This window comes from Herpailurus yagouaroundi, unplaced genomic scaffold (assembly GCF_014898765.1).
Source record: "Herpailurus yagouaroundi ecotype Mexico unplaced genomic scaffold, PumYag 163, whole genome shotgun sequence".
Lineage (NCBI taxonomy): Eukaryota > Metazoa > Chordata > Mammalia > Carnivora > Felidae > Herpailurus > Herpailurus yagouaroundi.
In genome coordinates this window covers 25369409-25394456 of record NW_024412404.1, presented here as the reverse complement: position 1 = coordinate 25394456, position 25048 = coordinate 25369409, and the positions used below count along the sequence as shown (strand labels likewise).

General features: G+C 43.0%; 1 long non-coding RNA gene and 3 pseudogenes across 1 annotated transcript; 2 read left to right on the top strand and 2 right to left on the bottom strand.

Moving 5' to 3' along the window:
* Positions 1 to 337: 337 nt before the first annotated feature.
* LOC121037522 (60S ribosomal protein L34-like) lies at positions 338 to 719 on the top strand (annotated as a pseudogene).
* A 10076-nt stretch (positions 720 to 10795) lies between these two features.
* LOC121036877 (regucalcin-like) lies at positions 10796 to 11572 on the bottom strand (annotated as a pseudogene).
* An 8747-nt stretch (positions 11573 to 20319) lies between these two features.
* Positions 20320 to 21130, bottom strand: LOC121037521 (uncharacterized). The gene is made up of 2 exons (XR_005793804.1): positions 20858 to 21130; positions 20320 to 20473 (listed from the first exon to the last, which is right to left on the bottom strand). It is a non-coding gene; the product is annotated as an uncharacterized LOC121037521 (long non-coding RNA).
* A 2172-nt stretch (positions 21131 to 23302) lies between these two features.
* Positions 23303 to 24475, top strand: LOC121036873 (heat shock protein beta-1-like; annotated as a pseudogene).
* The last annotated feature ends 573 nt before the right edge of the window (positions 24476 to 25048 follow it).

Here is a 25048-nt window from a genome sequence, read left to right as displayed (position 1 = left end):
TTGAAGTATCGTGTAATATGCAGTCAACACCAACCAACACAAGCTACTAACATATTTTTTTTAGACCCTTCTGGAGCTACAAGCTACAAGCTTATCACGTCACAAGCTTACTAGGTTCATTATCTACCTTCCGAGTAATTGCAGGTGATGGTTTTGTCAACTGTATCAATATGAAACAGCTTCCAAAGTCAGCTTTCTTGCTCCATGAGTTGAGCCCTAAGTCAAAGCCACAAGAGTCAGGTTTTTGTTGAGGCACGCTTCATCTCCCAGCATCAGTTTCTGGGTCGATCATAGTATGCTAACTCTCTTCTGGGGGCAGCATCCATAGGCATTCAGAATGGTGGCGCATTTGACACATCATCGTAGGCTGTCCTACAATACAACTTCTAACAAAACTAGCCTGCCCTAAACCCCTGGTAATAGAGCCATTTGCCTTTATACCAGGTAGGTTGGGAAAGCACCAAAATCTACGTGTGGCACGCACCCAGGTTGACTTGGAGGAGTTTGTGTTGTGAGGTCTACAGTTCTTATGAACTTATGAGGTGGCCTAGAACTAAAAACACATGTCATCAGGGCCTAGGGTGACTCCTTGTGTGCTGAGTGTGTTTGTGACAGGATCAAGTGTGCTTTCCTTATTGAGGATGTTGTGAAAGTGTTGAAGGCACAAGCTCAGAGACAGAAAGCTAAGTAAAAAAATGAAGCTTTGTTGAGTAATGAAAAAAAAGGCAACAAAAACAAAAGTACGCTAGATTATGTCAAAATCTTTTTTTAAATTTCTTTAATGTTTTTTTTTTATTTTTTTTTCAACGTTTTTTATTTATTTTTGGGACAGAGAGAGACAGAGCATGAACAGGGGAGGGGCAGAGAGAGAGGGAGACACAGAATCGGAAACAGGCTCCAGGCTCCGAGCCATCAGCCCAGAGCCCGACGTGGGGCTCGAACTCACGGACCGCGAGATCGTGACCTGGCTGAAGTCGGACGCTTAACCGACTGCGCCACCCAGGCGCCCCAAATTTCTTTAATGTTTTATTCATTTTTGTTCATTCAAAACATTTGAATAAATGTTTTTATTCATTTTATTCATTGGTGGTGTGCACGAGAGAGAGACAGAGAGAGAGAGAGAGAGAGAGAGTGCCTGACTTTCTTTCTGAGAGGGGCAGAGAGAGAGGGAGACAGAGGATCCAAAGTGGGCTTCATGCTGACAGCAGAGAGCCCAGATGCAGGGCTCGAACTCACAAACCAGAGATCATGACCTGAGTTGAAGTCAAACATTTAACCAACTGAGCCAGCCAGGTGCCCCGCTTATGTCAAAATCTTAATGATATAAGATAACAGAAGTTTATTTCTTGTTCATGTTGTGTATCTATTGCTAGTTGCCAGATCCCTTTCACTTGACTTTCTCGCTCTAGGATCTAGGCTGATGGGACCGTCACGATCTTGAACATTGCCAGACTCACAAGCAGAGGAATTGTTCTGAAAGGTGACAAATTGGCGACCAGACGCTTTGGTCCTGAGTGGCACACGTCATCTGATCATAACTGATTGGCCAGAACTAGTCATGTGTTCCCCACTAAAGCACAAGGGGGTAAGAAGTGCAAACAGGCAGGTGCCCTGAAGGTAGAGAGTAGGAAATATTTGGTCAACAGCATCATCCAACTGCATATAAACTGTATAATCAAATGTACTTTAGGTCTGGTGAATAGAGGCCCAACTTTACTAGAGTTGCAGCCCCTGGTAAGCCTATTTGCAGACTTAAGAGGCCCCTGACGAACTTCAACAGGACAAGTGCATACTATGCACCTTCTTCCTAGTCTTTCACCAAAAACCTGTGGTGATTTTGCCAGGTAACTATGCCAGGTAGAGAGGATTCCCCTCAAACTTTCAGTTACAATTGACCCTCACTCTGAGATAGAACTGATTCCTTGATACTCAGACCACCAACTTGGTCCACTAATCATGGCCTTAATAGCATCAGGTGACAATTGAAGACTTGACCAGTGTCAACGGCAGGTCCTATGAGGCAGCAGACATCAGGGTCATTTCCCCACAGCCTGACTGCCATGGAGCTGCTCCAGGATTTAAAGAGTGTTTATTGTAATAGGAAACTCCAAGTAGAAACCACTGTAGTATCCCTCCAGGCTAAGGAGGTAATGAAAAAGGAAATTGACTCCCTGACTCCTAATGTTTGAGGTCGTTAGAGTTGGGTTTGCCTTGTCTCCTGCACTTGAGCAGTTGTTCCCATGTATCATGAAGGATGTATAAAACTAGGGGAAGAGAATCAGTGAGAAGCCAGCAGAACCTCAGATAAAAGGGGAGCAGAGCCAGTGGTACCTGAGGATGGTCAACGACCGGAGACCAAATCCAGAGCATATTCCAGAAAACTCTTTGTGTGGAAAAAGTGGGAAAACTAATCAAGAGCAATAGAAAGAGGAGTGACTGGGGCACCTGGGTGGCTCAGTTAGTTGAGCGTCTGACTTCGGCTCAGGTCACAATCTCGCGGTTTGTGAGTTGGAGCCCCGCGTCAGGCTCTGTGCTGACAGCTCAGAGCCTGGAGCCTGCTTCAGATTCTGTGTCTCTGTCTCTCTCTGTCCCTCCCCAACTCATGCTCTGTCTGTCAAATAAATAAACATTAAAAAATTTAAAAAAAAGAAAGAAAGAGGAGTGACTTCACAAAGTTAAAAAATAAAATAAAATAAAATATTTAAAAAAATAAAATAAAATGTGGAAGGACAAGGGGAGTCAGAGTCTTCTCAGGAAATGAGTCTCCTTCTGTAACTGAAAAACCACCTTATATAACCCAATGCATGACAACTCCTTACCAAAATATCTCAATTTTCCCAACTTTTATTCATCATGAATATGTAAAACTTTTGAGACATAGAAGAAATAGTTATGTCTGTGTTCATCCAGTTTATTAATTTAACTACTCGTATTTGAAACCATGTATTTTACAAAGTAATATTTCCATCTATAAGTGTTTGGGTTTTTTTATTCCACATTTTGTGAAACAACCCCGGTGTTTTTATGTCCCTTATAGCCTCTTGTTGAGTCACCCAACGGGTTTCTTGAAAAACTCATTTCTCGAGAACAAGCAAAAGCCTTGAGAATTCCAATTCCCTACTTGCCATCAAAAGCTTCTCAAGGAAATAAATTTTCATATGGTACATTTATCATAGGTGGAAATGGGGACCTGCTTGACCCCTCTGTGGAGGTGTGAGGCTGGTGTAACACTCAGGGAACCTTCAAAGCACTGTCTACTAAAGAGTGGGAAAAACAAATATCCCTGGGACTTGTGACATGGTCACAACAGATTAGGTTATGGACAAAGGATCCATATTGGTTGCTTAGGTTAAAAATAAGGAGGAGATTTGGGGGGAGGAGCCAAGATGGCAGAACAGCATGGATGTTTTTTGTGTGTCTCGCGTCCATGAAATACAGCCAGACCAACACTAAACCATCCTACACACCTAGAAAAATGATTGGAGGATTAACACAACAATCTGCACAACCTGAACCACAGAATTCAGCAGGTACATGGCACAGAGAGGTGAACTTGGGGAGAGAGAAGCTGCCGGTGGGCAGGAAGCCACTTTTGCAGGCGGAGAGAGGACTGGGGGAAGGGGGTAGAATACGGGGAAAAGCACCCCTCCCGAAAAGCAGCTGGAGAGAAAGTGGAAAATTGGAAACAGCCACAGGGACTAAACTGAAAAGGGAGAAAGGAGAAGGTTTAAATTCCATTAAGACTGTAAACAAGGGGAGCGCAAAGGATGCAACTCCACAGCTCAATACCTGGCAGTGCTCTGGTGGGAAGGGTGAATCCCCAGGAACAGAGTGGGGTCCGGGAGGTTTTCAGGCCACACAGGGAAAAGCGGTTCCACTGCTGGAAGGACATTTGGTATGGACTGTTGAAGCCACCTAGTCCCAGCAGACCCCCGAAAATGGCCACATTCGCTGGAGCTGAACAAGGTCGTTAAGAGTGAAGCCTGGTGCCAGATGTGTGTTGTGATTTCCCATAATCCCTGAAACACTGCTGCTACACTGTCTTGCGAACTTTTTCTGGGACGGGCTGACACCTGGCCGCAGTCTCCGGGCACCGGCAACAGCAGGGTCCAGCGGGCGTTCCTGGGTGCAGCTGACATTTGGCCATTGCTCATTCAGACATTCCTCATTTGGCCATTGTTCGGTGAGACCCTCCCTCAGAGGGGTGGAACGGGTCAAAGCCGCAGTCCTTAGGAAGTAAGGGGCTGGGCAAAACAGCCACATCTGAGACAAAACTCGGGAGAGAGGTATCTGCCTGGGGCCTGGTCACGGAGACTGGAAAGGCGGGGAGTGGACGAGAGTTGAAGACGGAGGACCGGTGCATGATTGCCGATCTGGAAGAACAGACTGGGTGGCTGGATGACTCCATTTTCACCGCTCCTGCGCATGCACATACGCACCTACAAGCGCTGCAACAATTCACCCCAGTAGGCTAGCAGCACCATCTAGTGGAGAGCAGAGCCGTTACACTGAGCCCCGCCCAACTGGGTCAAATTCGCTCTTCAAGAGCTCCTGTCTCACCGCCGGCTTAATTTATGGACTATAAAGAGCTATGTAGACTGACTTCTAGGGGAAAACAAAGCAATTTCAGTCCTACTTCAATCTGTTAGCAGGTTCATCTATTCAATTTTCTTTCTTTCTTTTTTTCTTTTTTCTTTTTCTCTTTTACAATTCTTTCCTTTTTCTTGAATAAAGAGAAAAATTCATTTTAATTTTCAATTTTTATTAAGAATACCTTTCTTTAATTGTTATTACTATGTTTTTTTACTTTTATGTAAATTTTTTCAAATTCTATTTTACTTCCATCAATTTATTTTAGTCTATGACAATGTATTCACTCTTCCAAATTTTCAAACAATTTCTTTTTTCCCCTTTTTTATCTTTTTTCTCTTTTTCATTTCTTTTTTCTTAAATACAGAAAAATGAAAAAATTCATATTTATTTTTAATTTTTATTAAAAATATTTTTATTTAAGTTTTTTCTACTATATTCTTTACTTTTGTGTATATTTTTTCAAATTCTATTTTACCCCATCATCTCACTTTAGTCTACTTCAGTGTATTCATTTTTTCAAATTCTCAAACGATTTCCTTCCCTCCCCTTTTTTTTCTCTAATCTGTCAAACCACTTTCTTTTTTTTTTTTTTATGTTTATTTTTGAGACAGAGAAAGACAGAGCATGAACGGGGGAGGGGCAGAGAGAGAGGAAGACACAGAATTGGAAGTGGGCTCCAGGCTCTGAGCCATCAGCCCAGAGCCTGACGCAGGGCTCGAACTCACGGACCGCGAGATCGTGACCTAAGCCGAAGTCGGACGCCCAACTGACTGAGCCACCCAGGCGCCCCTGTCAAACCACTTTCAACACCCAGACCAAAACACACCTAGGACCTAGCATCATTTGATTTGTGTGTGTGTGTTTAATTTTTAATTTTAATATTTTTAATTTTAATTTTCTTAATTTCAATTTTTCTACCTCGTTAATTCCTTTTCTCCCTTCAAAATGACAAAATGAAGGAATTCACCCCAAAAGAAAGAGCACAAAGAAACGACAGCCAGGATTTAACCAACACAGATACAAGCAAGATGTCTGAACCAGAATTTAGAATCACGATAATAAGAATACTAGCTGGAGTAGAAAATAGATTAGAAGCCCTTTCTGTGGAGATAAAAGAAGTAAAAAATAGCCAGAATGAAATTAAAAATGCTATAACTGAGCTGCAATCACGGATGGATGCAGCGGCAGCAAGGATGGACGAGGCAGAACAGAGAAACAGAGATATCAAGGACAAACTTATAGAGGACAATGAAGCAGAAAAAAAGAGGGAGATTAAGGCCAAAAAGCACGATTTAAGAATTAGAAAAATCAGTGACTCATTAAAAAGGAACAACATCAGAATCATAGGGGTCCCATAAAAGGAAGAGAGAGAAATAGGGGTAGAAGGGTTATGTGAGCAAATCATAGCGGAAAACTTTCCTAACCTGGGGAAAGACGCACGTCAAAATCCAGGAAGCACAGAGGACCCCCATTAGATTCAACAAAAACTGACCATCAACAAAGCATATCATAGTCAAATTCACAAAATACTGAGTCAAGGAGAGAATCATGAAAACAGCAAGGGAAAAAAAGTCCCTAACATACAAGGGAAGACAGATCAGGTTTGCAGCAGACTATCCACAGAAACTTGGCAGGCCAGAAAAGAGTGGCAGGATATATTCAATGTGCTGAATCAGAAAAATATGCAGCCAAGAATTCTTTATCCAGCAAGGCTGTCATTCAAAATAGAAGGAGAGATAAAAAGTTTCCCAGACATACAAAAATTAAAGGAGTTTGTGACCACTAAACCAGCCCTGCAAGAAATTTTAAGGGGGACTTTCTGAGGGGAGAAAAGATGGAAAAAAAAATATCTATATCTATATCTATATCTATCTATCTATCTATATATATCCAAAGCAACAAAAGATTAGAAAGGACCAGAGAACACTACCAGAAACTCCAACTCTATAAGAAACATAATGACAATAAATTCATATCTTTCAGTACTCACTCTAAATGTCAATGGACTCAATGCTCCAATCAAAAGACATAGGGTAACAGAATGGATAAGAAAATAAGATCCACCTATATGCTGTTTACAAGAGACCCACTTTAGACCTAAAGACACCTTCAGATTGAAAATAAGGGGATGGAGAACCATCTATCATGCTAATAGTCAACAAAAGAAAGCCAGAGTAGCCATACTTATATCAGACAATCTAAACTTTAAAATAAAGACTGTATCAAGAGATGCAGAAGGGCATTATATCATAATCAAGGGGTCTATCCACCAAGAAGACCTAACAATTGTAAACATTTATGTGCCAAATGTGAGAGCACCCAAATGTATAAATCAATTAATCATAAACATAGAGAAACTCATTGATAGTAATACCACAATAATAGGAGACTTCAACACTCCACTCACAGCAATGAACAGATCATCTAATAAAAAAATCAACAAGGAAACAATGGCTTTGAATGACACACTGGACCTGATCGACTTAACAGATGTATTCAGAACATTTCATCCTAAAGCAGCAGAATATACATTCTTCTCCAGTGCATATGGAACGTTCTCCAGAATAGACCATATACTGGGACACAAATCAGCCCTAAGTAAGTACAAAAAGATCAAGATCATACCATGCATATTTTCAGACCACAACACTATGAAACTCGAAATGAACCACAAGAAAAAAAATGGAAAGGTAATAAATACTTGGAGACTGAAGAACACCCTACTAAAGAATGAATGGGCTAACCAAGCAGTTAAAGAGGAAATTAAAAAGTATATGGAAGTCAATGAAAATGATAACACCACAACCCAAAACCTCTGTGACGCAGCAAAGGCGGTCATAAGAGGAAAGTATATAGCAATCCAGGCCTTCCTAAAGAAGGAAGAAAGATCTCAGATACACAACCTAACCTTACGCCTTAAGGAGCTGGAAAAAGAACAGCAAATAAAACCCAAAACCAGCAGAAGACAGGAAATAATAAAGATTAGAGCAGAAAGTAATGCCATCAAAACCAAAAAAAAACAAAAAACAAAAAACAAAACAAAAAACCAGTTGAACAGATCAATGAAACCAGAAGCTGGTTCTTTGAAAGAATTAATAAAATTGATAAACCACTAGCCAGTTTGATCAAAAAGAAAAAGGAAAGGACCCAAATAAATAAAATTAAGAATGAAAGAGGAGAGATCACAACCAACACAACAGAAATAAAAACAATGAGAATATTATGAGCAATTATATGCCAATAAAATGGGTAATCTGGAAGAAATGGACAAATTCCTAGAAACATATACACTACCAAAACTGAAACAGGAAGAAATACAAAATTTGAACAGACCCATAACCAGTAAGGAAATTGACTTAGTAATAAAAAATCTGCCAAAAAACAAGAGTCCAGGGCCAGATGGCTTTCCAGGGGAATTCTGCCAAACATTTAAGGAAGAATTAACACCTATTCTCATGAAACTGTTCCAAAAAATAGAAACAGAAGGAAAACTTCCAAACTCTTTCTATGAAGCCAGCATTACCTTGATTCCAAAACCAGAGACCACACTAAAAAAGGAGAACTATAGACCAATTTCCCTGATGAACATGGATGCAGAAATCCTCAATAAGATATTAGCCAACCGGATCCAACAATACATTAAAAAAATTATTCACCATGACCAAGCGGGATGTATACCTGGGATGCAGGGCTGGTTCAATATCCGCAAAACAATTAACGTGATTCATCACATCAACAAAAGAAAGGACAAGAACCATAGGATCCTCTCAATACATGCAGAGAAAGCATTTGACAAAATACAGCATCCTTTCTTGATAAAAACCCTCAAGAAAGTAGGGATAGAAGGGCATACCTCAAGGTCATAAAAGCCATATATGAACGACCCAAGGCTAATATCATCCTCAATGGGGAAAAACTGAGAGCTTTCCCCCTAAGGTCAGGAACAAGACAGGGACGTCCACTCTCGCCACTGTTATTCAACATAGTATGGGAAGTCTTAGCCTCTGCAGACAACACAAAGAAATAAAAGGCATCCAAATAGGCCAGGAGGAAGTCAAACTTTCACTCTTTGCAGATGACATGATACTCTAAATGGAAAACCCTAAAGATTCCACCAAAAAACTGCTAGAGCTGATTCATGAATTCAGCAAAGTTGCAGGATATAAAATCAACACACAGAAATCGGTTGCATTCCTATATACCAACAATGAAGCAATAGAAAGAGAAATCAAGGAATCGATCCCATTTACAGTTGCACAAAAAACCATAAAATACCTAGGAATAAATCTAAACAAAGAGGTGAAAAATCTATACACTGAAAACTATAGAAAGCTTATGAAAGAAACTGAGGAAGACACAAAAAAATGGAAAAAGATTCCATGCTCCTGGATAGGAAGAACAAATATTGTTAAAATGTCGATACTACCCAAAGCAACCCACATATTCAATGCAATCCCTATCAAAGTAACACCAGCATTCTTCACAGAGCTAGAACAAATAATCCCAAAATTTGTATGGCACCAGAAAAGACCCCAAATAGCCAAAGCAATCTTGAAAAAGAAAACCAAAGCAGGAGGCATCACAACCCCAGACTTCAAGCTATATTACAAAGCTGTAATCAAGACAGTATGGTACTGGCACAAGAACAGACACTCAGATCAATGGAACAGAATAGAGAACCCAGAAATGGATCCACAAACGTATGGCCAACTAATCTTTGACAAAGCAGGAAAAAATAGCCAATGGAGTAAAGACAGTCTCTTCAGCAAGTGGTGCTGGGAAAACTGGACTGCGACATGCAGAAGAATGGACCTGGACCACTTTCTTACACCATACACAAAAATAAACTCAAAATGGATGAAAGACGTAAACATAAGACAGGAAGCCATCAAAATCCTCAAGGAGAAAGCAGGCAAAAACCTCTTTGATCTTGGCCGCAGCAACTTCTTACTCAACATGTCTCTGGAGGCAAGGGAAAGAAAAGCAAAAATGAACTACTGGGACCTCATCAAAATAAAAAGCTTCTGCACAGCAAAGGAAACAATCAGCAAAACTAAAAGGCAACCAATGGAATGGGAGAAGATATTTGCAAATGACATGTCAGATAAAGGGTTAGTATCCAAAATCTGTAAAGAACTTATCAAACTCAACACCCAAAAAACAAATAATCCAGTGAAGAAATGGGCAAAAGACATGAATAGACACTTCTCCAAAGAAGACATCCAGATGGCCAACTGGATATATGCCATCTGGCACATGAAAAAAATGCCCATCACTCATCATCAGGGAAATACAAATCAAAACCACAAGGAGATACAACCTTACACCTGTCAGAATGGCTAACATTAACAACTCAGGCAACAACAGATGTTGGTGAGGATGCGGAGAAAGAGGATCTCTTTTGTATTGTTGGTGGCAATGCAAGTTGGTGCAGCCACTCTGAAAAACAGTATGGAGGTTCCTCACAAAACTAAAAATAGAACTACCCTACCACCCAGCAATTGCACTACTAGGCATTTATCCACAGGATACAGGTGTGCTGTTTCGAAGGGACACATGCACCCCCGTGTTTATAGCAGCACTATCAACAATAGCCAAAGTATGGAAAGAGCCCAAATGTCCATCGATGGATGAATGGATAAAGAAGATGTGGTATATATATACAATGGAGTATTACTCAGCAATCAAAAAGAATGAAATCTTGCCATTTGCAACTATGTGGATGGAACTGGAGGGTATTATGCTAAGTGAAATTAGTCAGTCAGAGAAAGACAAAAATCATATGGCTGCACTCATATGAGGACTTTAAGAGACAAAACAGATGAACATAAGGGAAGGGAAACAAAAATAATATAAAAACAAGGAGGGAGACAAAACAGAAGAGATTCATAAATATGGAGAACAAACTGAGGCTTGCTGGAGGGGTTGTGGGAGGGGGGATGGGCTAAATGGGTAAGGGGCATTAAGGAATCTACTCCTGAAATCACTGTTTCACTGTACGCTAACTAATTTGCATGTAAATTTTAAAAAATAAAAAAATAAAATAAAAAAACTACCTGTCACCCCTTACTAAAATGATCTACCTTTAAAAATTGTAAATAAAAATGTAACCCTACTCATAATATAATTTCTTTATACATTTTTTTGTAACTAGATTGAAATTTTAGCTCTAGAATTTTCTAGAGCTTCAAAAGTCTTCAAATCACTTTTTATTTAACAAAAGTTCTTCCAGTAGGAAAGAAGACCTGACATAGGGATAAAGAGGAACTCCTCTGACTCCTGGGCCAGTTATCTTGAAAATTCCACCAGCTTCAGGTTGCTGCAGAAGACCCATGCATGGGGTCCATTCCATCCTGGGCACAGGTCATAAACATTTCAGAGAAGTCCTGCCCTCAGAAGGAGCATGAAGTTGTTTCATCAACAGGCTCCTTCACAGTTTGGAGTCTCTTCCCTGTCTCAGGATCTAAGTGCATCACTCTTTCTCCATTGTGACAGGCCACCCAGAGCTTCCTCTCAGTATCAATACACATTCCACCTGGGAATTGTTCTTTTTCCAGCTTGTGAACACATCTGCAGTAGGAGATCTTTCCTATCTGCAGGTCATAGTCAAAGGCTTCCACGGAGTAGGACAGGCTGTCAATGTAATAGATTTTTTGGCCCAGGGACCATCCAAACTACTGGTCACAGTACTTTTCCAGGCAGTGGTCAGGAAAGAGGGAGTACAGGGACCCCTGGTGCGACTCCAGAACTGTGGAGGCCATTTCCTCAGCCATGGTGCCAGCAAAGTATCTCTCAGCAGATCAGTTTTCTTGTCTTTATCTACTCTGGCCAGGACAACTGCTGACTGATCTTTCCAGTTCATAGCACAGAACTTTGTTCCAATGGTGGTGACATAGCCTCCTGAGTGACAAAGGGCCACAGAGCTGACGGAGGCATCCATGGTCACATGCTGCACTTGCTGAGAGAATCCCACTGACAAGCCTTTTTTATAGGAATATGTATGAAGAGCAGAAAGCTGGATGCCTCCTCCCACACTGGAGATTCACCACGCCTGCAATTCTCCAGCAAAATGCACTCAATTCTAATGGAAGATATTGTCATTGTGGGGAGATCTTGATGCTAATGACCCTTGGAGAGCCAGCTCAGGACTAGATTACTATTTACCGTTCTCTGAAAGAGTCCTTGAAAATGAGTAGCTCTCAATATTGGTGTCTGTGTTAGTAATTTGACCAAGGTCACATATTTACCACATGGTAAAGTTGAAATTTGGTTTTTGGCAGCTTCCCTCCAGAGCTTTCTCTCTTAACACTGAGTCACAGCCAACCACCTCAGAACCTCAAACTAGTTTGTATGACAGCCCTCGCATGTATCTTGATTTGGGTCACTTTGTTGGCTAATCAGGCAGACTTGAACACTCATGATGGAAAGTAGCCTACCAGCCTTGGATATTCAATGCCACGGGCATTGTTTGTGTGTGTGTGTGTGTGTGTGTGTGTGTGTGAGTATGTTTTAAAGAAGGAAAAGAGAACACTTGTCAATCTGGAAAGTCAGTTAAGTACAGTTCAGTTAAGGTGTATCTGGCTGGTTCAGTCAGCAGAGCATGCAACTCTTGATCTCTGGATCATAGTTCAAGCCCCACATTGGGCATAGAGATTACCTAAAAAAAACAAAACAAAACAGGAGCACAAGGTTGGCTCAGTCAGTGGAGCATATAACTCTTGATTTCAGGGTTTTAAGTTTGAGCCTCACAGTGGGTGTAGAGATTACTTAAAAATAAATTTTGGGGGGACGCCTGGGTGGCTCAGTCAGTTAAGCCTCTGACTTCGGCTCAGGCCATGATCTCGCAGTTTGTGAGTTCAAGCCCCACGTCAGGCTCTGTGCTGACAGCTCAGAGCCTGGAACCTGCTTCAGATTCTGTGTCTCCCTCTCTCTCTGCCCCTCCCCTGCTCACTCTCTGTCTCTCAATAATAAATACATGTTAAAAAATTTTTTTAAATAATTTTTTTTAAAAAGTACAATTCAGTGTAAGAGAGTTGCTACTGTATTTGTGAGGAAATAATGTATTAGTTAGCTTTGGTGTGGTAACAAACATCCCCCCACCCTAATCTCATTGACTTACAATAATACACATTTCTCGTTCGCAATACATGTTGGTATCTATGAATTAGTGGTGGTGGCTCTGCTTCATGTTTCTTCTCATTCTGAGACCAACCTGAAGGATCGGTCCCTGTTTAGGAAATGACATTTTTATGGCCAAGGGAAACAAGCAAGAGACGAGACTGAACTATCTAATGGTTCTTAAAGTTTCTGCTTGACTGTGGTATATATTACTCCTGCTCACATTTCAAAGCAAGTCATATTGACAACGGAGTAGGAAAGTACACTCTACCTTTGGGAAGACACTGCAGATTACACATATAATCCTCTTATAGGGAAGGGAGCAGGTGGTTGGAATTGATAATCCAACTGCCTGCATATCTTAATATGTTAACTGTTGCTGCAGCAGAGTATAGGAATATTACTGTTATTTTCCCATTCTCATATCATCTATTTTTGTAGTATTTGTATAATTTTTATAATTCAACATCTGTTTTACTAGGGTAAATGATAGTATCCATCACTTAGCCTTTAATATGTTGGAGATATTTTCTGACTATGAAAATCATACCGTTTATCTTGCATCAATCAATCTGTTCACTTGATTTCTTTTTTTTCATGTTTATTTGTTTTTGAGAGAGAGAGAGAGAGAGAGAGAGAGAGAGAGCATGCACAAGTGGGGGAGGGGCAGAGAGAGGCAGAGACACAGAATCCGAAGCAGGCTCCAGGCTCCAAGCTGTTAGCACAAAGCCCGATGCAAGGCTTGAACTCACAAACCTTGAGATCATGACCTGAGCCGAAGTCAGACACTCAACTGACTGAGCCACCCAGGTGCCCCACCCTTGATTTCTTTTTGAAAGGAGTTCAGACTGCTTTGTCCCTACTTTCACTGCATTTGTGATTGCACCTTAAACACTTACAAGCATTAATGAAAATATATGTCTGAAAGAAGCTGACATATACTAGATATTCATAAAAACATCTTAAATCTGAATGGTGTATTATTTATGTAGATAAAAATTTCAATGCAACATAATAAGAGCAGCCAATTTTATTTCATAAGCCAACTTTTGTTACAAAAGTAATAAATGTTCATTTTAGGAAATCATAAAAATATAAAGATGCAAAAACCAGTGGGTAAAAATCACTAGCTATCTCACCATGCCAACATAACCAATATAACCATAACATAGCATTTTAGTGAATATATTTTCAGTGATATTTCTAATATATGTAAATATATAAAAAGGGATCATATTGTGATTGACTAGTTTCATTTCTCAATATGATGTGACTAGTTGTCTAAGGCATTAGATATCATCCTACATTATTAATGGCTGCACAATATCCCATCCTATGGAAGCAGTTTAACTAGTTCTCTATTAATTATCAATAATTCTGTTATAGGGACAGACAGCCTGGCTGGCTCAATCAACTGATTGACTCACCTTTGTCTCAAGTCATGATCTCACAGTTTGTGAGTTCAAGCCCCACATCAGGCTCTCTGCTATCAGCACAGAGCCTGCTTGGGATCCTCTGTCCCCCACTCCCTCCACCCCTCTTCTGCTCATTTTCTCTCTCACTTTTTCTCAACATAAAGAAATAAACTTTAAAAAATTCTATTATAAATTTCCTTATAACATTCACAATTAAAAACATTCACAATTATCACAATTAAAATTAAAAAACGTTCAAACATTCACAATTAAAATTTCCAAAGACCAGGGGCGTCTGGGTGGCTCAGTCAGCTAAGCGTCTGACTTCGGCTCAGGTCATGATCTCATGGTTCGTGAGTTCGAGTCCTGCGTCAGGCTCTGTGCTGACAGCTCAGAGCCTGGAGCCTGCTTTGGATTCTGTGTCTCCCTCTGTCTGTGTCCCTTCCTAGCTTGCTCTCTCTCTCTCTGTCTCTCTCAAAAAAATAAATAAAACATTTTTTTAAAAAATTCCAAAACCCAGCTTTCTAAGATCAGAAATCCTGGAGCAAATAGTTACATATAATTTTCAGTGCCTCAGTATTGAATTATAAGAAAAATACTCAAAATCATTGTACTTTGACAAACGAAAAGAGGAAAAAGGAGACAAACTAAAAAAACCGACTCTTAACTATAGAGAAGAAACTGATGGCTACCAGAGGGGAGGTCTGTGGGGCTATGGGCGAAGTAGGTGAAGGGGATTAAGAGGACACTTATTGTGACAAGCACTGAGTAATGTTCAGAATTGCTGAATCACTATATTGTACACCCGAAGCTAATATAACACTGTCTGTTAATTACACTGGAATTAAAATAAAATTTTTAAAAATCATTGTATTTGGGTATCTAATATATGATTTCAGATCATTGGTGCTATCAGCCTTCCCGCATTCCACAATCTTCTAGAGAGATACCAAGCCATTAAACAACTTTAAACCAAGTAAAGAACCCTCACTTTCAGAAATAGTGAGCTACATAATTCAGAACTACCCTCCTACTGAAGACAACTAAAATAATTCATATGAAATATAAAAAGCTTTTTCCTGTAACAGAAAAAAAAGCTAACAAGTAGCAAGGAATCACCTTGCCAATTATTGGCAAGAGACAATAGCTCAGAAAAGGTGAAACTCCAGAGAGGAGAGCTCAGTATTTGGGCCAGTTTTGTGATGAGAAGAGGTGGCTAAAAAGCTGAGGGAGCTAGGGTCATGCAAGTTGGAATCTAGGGCTTTGCAAGGCAGGAGCAATTCTGGAAAACTACCCCATGCTTAGGACTGTAATCCTGAGTGGCTGCACCCTGGAAGGAAGAGTAAATGGAAGGAAGGAAGGAAGAGTAAGCTTTCTCCCATATTTCAGCTCAGTTTCAAGTACTCTGGGTGATTCAGAAAAATCTCAGGCACTAAAAATGCTTAAGGTGCTTCTGGATTGCTAATGCCCCTCCCCATCTGCAAAAGTCCATGAAAATCCTTTCCGTAGGAAGATGATACTATCCTAGTCTGAAAATTACCCCACTAGGGGCTCCTGGGTGACTCAGTCGCTTAAGTATCCAACTCTTGATTTCAACTCAGGTCATGATTTCATAGTTGGTTGTGGGATCAAGCCTTAAGTTGGGCTCTGCCCTGACAGCACAGAGCCTGATTGGGATTCTCTTTCACTCTTTCTCTCTGCCCCGCCCCTACTCTCTCTCTCTCTTTCAAAATAAATAAATATACTTAAAAAAAAAAAAGACTAGGGGTGCCTGGGTGGCTCAGTCAGTTAAGCGTCCAACTTCGGCTCAGGTCATGATCTCATGGTCTGTGAATTCGAGCCCCACATCGGGCTCTGGGCTGACAGCTCGGAGCCTGGAGCCTGCTTCGGATTCTGTGTCTCTCTCTCTCTGCTCCTCCCCTGCTCACACTCTTGTGTGTGTCTCTCTCTCTCTCAAAAAAAAGAAATAAACATTTTAAAAAAAATTTTTTAAAGACTTAAAAATTACCCCAATAAAATTTTCAATTACAATTTTCAGCACACAAAGACAATTAGACACAGAAGGAGATAAAGAACAAGAACCAACATAAACAATAGATGATAGAGTTTCTTTTTTCTTTTTTCCAACGTTTATTTATTTTGGGGACAGAGAGAGACAGAGCATGAACAGGGGAGGGGCAGAGAGAGAGGGAGACACAGAATCGGAAACAGGCTCCAGGCTCTGAGCCATCAGCCCAGAGCCCGACGTGGGGCTCGAACTCACGGACCGCGAGATCGTGACCTGGCTGAAGTCGGACGCTTAACCGACTGTGCCACCCAGGCGCCCCAGATGATAGAGTTTCCACAGACTGTCCAGACAGGGGAATTATTAGATATAAATGAGAAAAAAAAGCTATCTTAGTATGATCATTAGGATAAAAATTGAATTAAAAAATTTTTTTAACATTTATTATTGAGAGACAGAGGGACACAGAGCGTGAGCAGGGGAGGGGTAGAAAGAGGGGGGGACACAGAATCTGAAGCAGGCTCCAGGCTCTGACCTGTCAGCACAGAGCCTGACAAACAGTGAGAACCCACAAACTGTGAGATCATGACCTAAGCCGAAGTCAGTTGCCTAACCAACTGAGCCACCCAGGTGCCCCTAAAAATTGAATTTTTGATACAAAGTTGGAAACTAAAAAAAAAAAAACCAGAAATTGGGGTGCCTGGCTGGCTCAGTCAGTAGAGCATACAACTCCTGATCTTGGAGTTCTAAGTCTGAGCCCCATGTTGGCTGGAGAAATTACCTAAAAATAAAATCTAAAAAAAACCAACAACCAGGAATTGAAGACTCAGAAGGTGAAAAATTAATAGCACAAATTAAAAATTCAAGATATGGGTCTAAAAACAGATAAGGTGAAGAAAATAGCTTTGAAGAATCCATTCAGAATTAGAAAATTCACACGTGTTTAGACCTTTACTTTTCTTTTAAAAAAATTTTTTTAATGTTTATTTATTCATTTTTGAGAGAGAGGGATAGAGCACAAGTAGGGGGAGGGGCAGAGAGGGAGGGAGACACAGAATCGGAAGCAGGCTCCAAGCTCTGAGTTGTCAGCACAGAGCCCAACGTGGGGCTCCAGCCTCCAAACTGTGGGATCATGACCTGAGCTGAAGTTGGATGCTTAAGTGACTGAGCCATCCAGGCACCACTAGACCCTTACTTTCTGTAGGTTATATTACAAATCATAGATTTGTTTAACATAATTCTTCAGCTGCTCGTGGCCCCTACTTCCCCCAAGATCTTGGCACCTTTCATCAGAGAGGACTTTTCCTCCTTGCCTGCAGGGTTAGTATCCACCATATTTGTTAGAGTGTTTCTTATCAGTTCCTACCAGTCTGGAGAGCCAGTACCCAGGCTCAGAAACTGCATACACCAGGGTAACCCCATCCTCTCCTAGACCCAGCTGTGGTGGTCACCCCTTTACTCCTTTACTCCTCCATCTGAACCCAGACCTATGGTGTTTCTTTCTTTTTTTTTTTAATTTTTTAATGTTTATGTATCATTTTGAGAGACAGAGACAGAGCATGAGCAGGGGAGGGGCAGAGAGAGGGAGACACTGAATCCAAAGCAGGCTCCAGGCTCCAAGCTGTCAACATAGAGCCTGACGCGGGGCTGGAACCCACGAATCACGAGATCATGACCTGAGCTGAAGTTAGATGCTTAACTGACTGAGCTACCCAGGTGCCCCCAGACCTACAGTGTTTCTGCTCCTGGCTTCACCTTATAATAGATACTTCCTTCCTAAGAAAGGAATATATCCCTTCCCTTTGTCCCAGAGCTGCTCCTCTCTCTCTCAAAGCCAAAATCACTCCTTCTTCTCTGGAGTACAGCTCTCATCTATTTACCTGATCAGGGAAGCCTTATCCTGTAACTAAGAGTCTTGCCAATCAAACAAACAAACAAACAAACAAACAAAGGCTTGTGGGTAAGGGAGGTTCAGGGAGGGAAAATGTATCAGGAGGCCTGGGCCCCCAAGAGGGTCAGAAAGGACTTGGAACAGTATAACCCAACCCCCTCCACTTGCTCATGAGGAAACTGAGGCCCAGAGATGGTGTGACACATCCAAGGCCACGCAGTGAGAAAGTATCACAGCCAGGACCAGGATGAGGGACCTCCTCTGCCACCTACTGCTCACTAAGACCCAAATCAAAGGCTGCCTGTTGCCCTGCATCTGGCAGATGTAGCGCCTTTTGAGTTCCTGGCAGATGCTAGCGCAGTGAAGGTAAAATGGATCAGACACAGTCCTTGCCCCCAAGTGGTACACGTGACTGAGGAACAAAAGTACAAATTAAACCGGCACTACACTTACATGTACCTTACCAGGCTGGATTCATTTATCCCTCACAACCCCATGGGGCATGTAGTATTATTATTATTCCCGTTTTATAGATAAACTGAGGCCAGTGAAGTGAAGTAACTCGCCTGTAGTCTCACAACGGATAATGTGCGAAGCCGGGATTTGAATCTAGGCTGCATAAGCTAGAGATCTGTGGGGGCATGCATGGGAGCAGGGTGGGAAGAAGGCGGTGACTGAGCTGAGCCTTCGAAGTGCATTTTAATAGCCTGGGAAGGGGGAAAGGACAGCAGGACAGGGAGAACCACACGCGCCTCCACCAGCTACAGCAACATGCAGTCAAGTCTCTGTGCCCAAGGATCCCAAAGGCAGTGGGCATGCTTCTCTGCCGTTCCACTTCCATGTTACCCTAAGTGGTGGGGTGCCGGAAAGCCCTGCGGGGAAGGTGATCCACCAGTCAACTCGGGCAGTAAGTGGCCCCCACCAGCAGGGGGGGGGGGGCGGAAGGGCCCTCGGCGAACACCCTCAGTACAGCCAGCTTGCCGCTGGGTGGCACTGTGGCTCCTCAGAGAGGGAACAGCGCCCACCGGGAGACTGGTCACAAAAAAGAGAGGGAACACCATTCCGGCCCTCCTGCGCTGGGCACTGGGGTTACAAAGAAGTACAAGAAACAGTTCCTGCCTTCGCAGACCCGTGGTGGGGCTGGCAGACACCTGGGTAACTAATTAATTACTCCAATAATAGACATAATGAATTGCTCCAACAGCCGGTTCCAGTTGCAGAGCCCAGGGAAGGAGGAGGCATTTGAGCCTTGATACAGGATTGGCCGTTCTAGGACAGGACGGCTGTGATGGTGCTGGCTCCCAGGGCACAGGCACAGATATGGGGAAGGGGGGTTCCCAGAGTCCCAGCTGGGGCCGGGGGCCTCCATCAGCCACGTGCCTGCCGCAGGCGGGAAAGGGTGGGCATCTGTGCATAGGGCTTCAGCACCACCACACTAAGGTGCTCTTTGTCTCCATGAAGCACTTAGCTCAGGGACCTGGTGAGGCCCCTGGTGCTAGGATGACTAGAAAATGCTGGAACCCCCTGGCAGGCACAGAAGACTGCTGGCATCTTGTCCTCTTTCTGTGCATTTCTGAACTCAGCCTCCAGTCCCAGCACTGGTCCCAACTTGCTGCGGGATCTGGGGCCAGACACCACAGGTCTTGGGGCTCAGTGACTGCATCTGTAAAAGTGATCTTTCATGTGCACAAATATGTTGAAAAATGAAAAAAGTTAATCAGAAGCCACAGAGTTGGGGGGGGCGGGGCAGAACGCCTCAGTGGCTCAGTCGGTTAAGTATCCAGCTTCCACTCAGGTCATGATCTCCCGGTTGGCAGGTCATGATCTCGAAGTTTGTGGGTTTGAGCCCTGCCTCTGGCTCTGTGCTGACAACTCAGAGCCTAGAGCCTGCTTCAGATTCAGTGTCTCCCTCTCTCTCTGCCCCTCCCCCCTCTCAAAAATAAACAAACATATATATATATATAATGTTTATTTATATATATACATAAATATATGTATATTTATATATTTATAAATAATATAAATTTTTTTTATATTTATATAAATATATAAGGGGGAAAAATAAGTCAAACAGCAATAAGGTGGGGGGGGGGGGAAGAAGTCAAACAGCAATAAGAACTGTCCATGATGTTTTCTGCTGGCCTGAAGGCATGCCCTGGTCTTCTTTTTAGAGGTGGGCAGTTGGGGAGGAGGACTCCCTTGGCTACCCTTCAGGCCTGGGCAGGACCCAATACAAAACCAGAATATATCTATTTGTCCTTGGAGAACAATTCATCTCCAAATTCAATAAGCAGAACTTTGCAGCAGGGAAACAATTTAATATCTGGTAGATACATTTTCATTAAATTTTTCAAGATGGAACAAAGACTGTATTTCCAAATTTCCTATTCAGAAGTTAACTCATCATGGTGTTGAAACCCACATCCAAGCAGCTGAACTGAAATCAGCTTCCTAAAACAAAACACAAGCAGAGATGGACTGGCTGAAGTTTAAGACAAGACTTCAAACCCTCCCTGGATGATGGGCCCAGGCTTCCTCCCACTCTGGTCCACATGCACCCATCACCAGAAGGGGGTACCCATTGTATCCACTATACCCCCTTCACAGAAACCAGGGGTGGGGCAAGGGCGCTCAGGGTTGCAGGCCCACAGTATCATTTCAAGCAGATACTCCCCACCTTCTTTTGTCATTTAGTAGTGAAGCTGTTGAGAGGTGATAAGGCACTTGGAGGCACCCAGGGTTTGCCAGGCAAGGGGTTTCTCCTCACACTCTTCTCCACCGGTTGTCCAGCCCCAGAGCCAGACTTGCCCAACCCAACTGGGGAGCCCAGGTCACCTTTTAGAGAGATGATTCCCTCCACCCAATGGCAATTCCAGAAGAGGCACAGGCACTTTGCGTAGCAACAGCATGTAAATCCTTTTCACTTAAATAGTGTATTACTGGGGCACCTGCGTGACTCAAATGGTTGAGTGTTTCTTAATTCCAGCTCAGGTCATAATCCCAGGACTGTGGGATCCAGCCCAGAGTTGGGATCTGCAGTGATCATGGAACCTGCTTAAGATTCTCTCTCTCTCTCTCTCTCTCTCTCTCTCTCTCTCTCTCTCTCTCTCTCCCTCTGCCCCTCTGCCCCACTCTCACGTGCTCTTTCTCTCTAAAAAAAAATTAATAAATAAATAAATAGGGTGCCTGGGTGACTCAGTTGGTTAAGCATCTGACTTCGGCTCAGGTCACGATCTCACAGTTTGTGAGTTGGAGTCCCGCATCAGGTGAGCTCGAGCCCAGCATCAAGTTAAGCACGAGTCCCAGTTTGGGTACACACGAGCCCCGCTTCCTGTGAGCTCCGCTTCTCTGTCTCTCTCTCTGCTCCTCGCTCACTTGCACCCTAAATAAATAAACAGTGTATCACCAGTTCAGTTAAATTGCAGTCTTCCAAAGATGCTTTCATCTACACATTTTACTACAAACAATATACATTTTATGTAATTATTTGAATAATGATGAGAGGACACCTAAGGAGAGCTGATGGGGATTAAGGGAGATAGAGCCCTTTCAGTCCCACTCTCCCCTCTGCCTTGGTCCGTTTGCTCCTAATCAATTACTTTTTTAACATATAAAGAGTCATGCAGCGGGGCACCTGGGTGGCGCAGTCGGTTAAGCGTCCGACTTCAGCCAGGTCACGATCTCGCGGTCCCTGAGTTCGAGCCCCGCGTCCGGCTCTGGGCTGATGGCTCAGAGCCTGGAGCCTGTTTCCGATTCTGTGTCTCCCTCTCTCTCTGCCCCTCGCCCGTTCATGCTCTGTCTCTCTCTGTCCCAAAAATAAATAAACGTTGGAAAAAAAATTAAAAAAAAAAAAAAAGAGTCATGCAGCAATAAATCAAGAAATCCTTTTGGCCCAGGCTTTGGGGTACCACACTGTAGGCAGACTGTGCGCAATTGCATCCCCAAATTGCAAGAAGTCAGCTCAGACTAGACTAGGTGCAGAAATGCTTCAGTTTTATGCACAGAAAACTGGCCTTGGAGGAAGGGCAACTGAGTTTCCAGAGGGTATGATATGACCTGCCCCCCCCCCACAGATTTATTCTGTGCAACTGTGTCCCAGAAGAGGCTTTTGGGGGACATGGAAATTTATATATCCCTCATCTGTTCTGCAGAATGCTTCTAATCTCTTTGCAGGGTATCCTGGCATCCCTGAGTTCCTTTTATAAATTTTAGGTATGTAATTTTAAGCAAGTGATTTGTGTCTGGTCTTCCCATCAATCAGAGCTTACTGTTGACTTTGTCAATATCTTGGTGGTGTATTATCTTTAATACACAAAGAACACATATAAGCCAAAAAAGAAGACAAGCACCCTAATTGAAAAATGGGCAAAAACATGAAAAAATATAATTCAGGGTTGCCTGGGTAGCTCAGTCAGTTAAGTGGCTGACTCTTGATTTCTGCTCAGATCACCATCTCACCTGTTCAGGAGGTGAACTCCAACCTCGGGCTCTGTACAGAGCCTGCTTGGGATTCTCTCTCTCCCCTCTCTCTGCTCCTTCCCTGCTCGTTCTCTCTCTCTCTCTCTCTCTCTCTCTCTCTCTCTCTCTGTCAAAATAAATAAATAAGCATTAAAAAGAAAAAGAAGGGACGCCTGGGTGGCGCAGTCGGTTAAGCATCCGACTTCAGCTAGGTCACGATCTCGCGGTCCGTGAGTTCGAGCCCCGCGTCAGGCTCTGGGCTGATGGCTCAGAGCCTGGAGCCTGTTTCCATTCTGTGTCTCCCTCTCTCTCTGCCCCTCCCCCGTTCATGCTCTGTCTCTCTCTATCCCCAAAATAAATAAACGTTGAAAAAAAAATTAAAAAAAAATAAATAGAAAGAAAAATACAATTCATAAGAAGTTAAGAAATGCCCAGTGTTAGTGAAACTATCCCTCACCTTCTAGGACTATGCATATAATTTTATACGACTAAGAATAATTTCAGGGGCACCTGGGTGGCTCCCACCGTTAAGGGTCTGACTCTTGGTTTCTGCACAGGTCATGATCTCGCAGATTGTGAGTGTGAGCCCTGCTTAGGGCTCTGTGCTGACAGCTCAGAGCCTGAAGCCTGCTTTGGATTCTGCGTCTCCCCCCCCTCCCCCCGCCCTTACCCTCCCCTGCTGGCATTTTGTCTCTCTCTCTTTCAAAAATAAATAAACATTAAAAATAATAATAATTTAAAAATGTTTCAAATCTGTATACTCTTCGATCAAGCAATTCCACTTCTCCAAATGTATCCTATGGAAACATCTGCCCAACTAAAATGGACGTACAAGGATTTTCGTTGTAGCATTATTTACTACCGGAAATTTATTATAGGAAAACTGGGGAAAGTCCAGCAAGAGAGTAGATTGGGACTCCTCCAAGCCTCCACCAGACGCGCGGAGCTGAGCCAGCCCGACCGAGCGACGAGAGCCCTTCTCCCTCCTGCGGAGCCCCAGCTCAGACCCTTTCCGCGACCGGGACTCGGCCCACAACCGCCTCTCCCACCAGGCCCGCGGGCGGCCGGGGCTGCCCGGGGAGTGAGCGCAGCGGTTCGGCCACAGCGGGTGGCCGTTCTACGTGCGCTCGCTGCCCGTGGCCGCGGTCTAGGACCCCGCCGCGGGGGCCGCGCCCGCCGGCGGCCCCGGGCTCGGCCGGTTAGCTCAGCGGCGGCGTCTGGAAGATCTCGCAGCCGCAGACCGCTGGCGCGTGTCCCTGGAAGTCAACCGCTCCGCCTCCGAGGAGCCGACGGTCGAGAGCGAGGAATGCGTAGTGGATGGAAGATCACTGGCAAGCTCGAAGAGAGGTAAGACGGCCATGGCTGCTTCTCCCCGGGCTTCGCTCAAAAACACACGCTGCCCCCTGGTGTGGACCCCACCCTGGTCTCCTCCTCTCTGTCCCCTGAGGGCAGGCTCGCCGTGGGGGCCTCGATGACCAGCCAGCTTGAGGCCCCAGAAGCTGGGAAGCCGAGAAGCCTGGAGCCAAGTGAAGGCCTTAGCCTTGCTGTACACCTTCCCCCTCAGTAGCCACCTCTGACCATCCCCACCTGCCAACCCGTGAGCTCTTTTCATACTTTACCTTCTGTTTTTGTCAAAGTTCGAAGCAACTCCCCACCACACCACACCCTCAAAAAAGAGCACATTGGTTCAACTTTTGGTTAACCATACAATAGCCCACGAAGCTATTAAAAAGGATAAGGTAGATCCGTACCTCTTGATGTAGCCAATATGTCCTCCAAGTATTGTCAAGTTTAAAAAAAAAAGATTAAAAACTAGTATGTTCCCAATGAATCCTTCTATATAAAAATAGAAATCTATATATACATTGAAACCCTGGAAAATTATACAGCTCATTAAACTTTTATGATGGGCTAGCTTTGGGATGGATTTAAATTTTCCCATTCTTGGGGTGCCTGGGTCACTCAGTGGGGTAAGCATCTGACTCTTGGTTTGGGCTCAAGTTGACGTCACAGTTGGTGAGTTGGAGCCCGCATGGGGCTCCATACTTACAGTGTGGAACCTGCTTGGGATTCTCTCTCCCTCTCTCTGCCCCTCCCCTGCTCTCTCTCTCTCTCTCTCTCAAAATAAATAAATAAACTTTAAAAAAAAGTTGTCATCACACACACAGAATTTGTAACTGGTTGGTGACAGATGTTAACTGAAACTAATTATATGCCAACTATGTCAATTATACCTCAATTTTAAAAAATGAAAAAGAAAAGGCAGAAACAGAATAGTGTAAATAGCATGCTACCTGTTTTTGTAAGAAAGAGAGAGAAATAAGGAAAAATATGTTTTTAAGCCACTTTATTGAGGTATAATTGACATAAAAAAAGCTGTACAAATTTGATGTATACAACTTCATGAATAATAGAAACTTATCTATATTCACTTTTTTATCAAGGTATAATTGACATATTATATTAGTTTCAGGTGTACAACATAACGACTCAATATTTGTACATATTGCAAAATGATCACCACAGTAAGTCTAGTTAACATCCATCACCACACATAGTTATAAAACA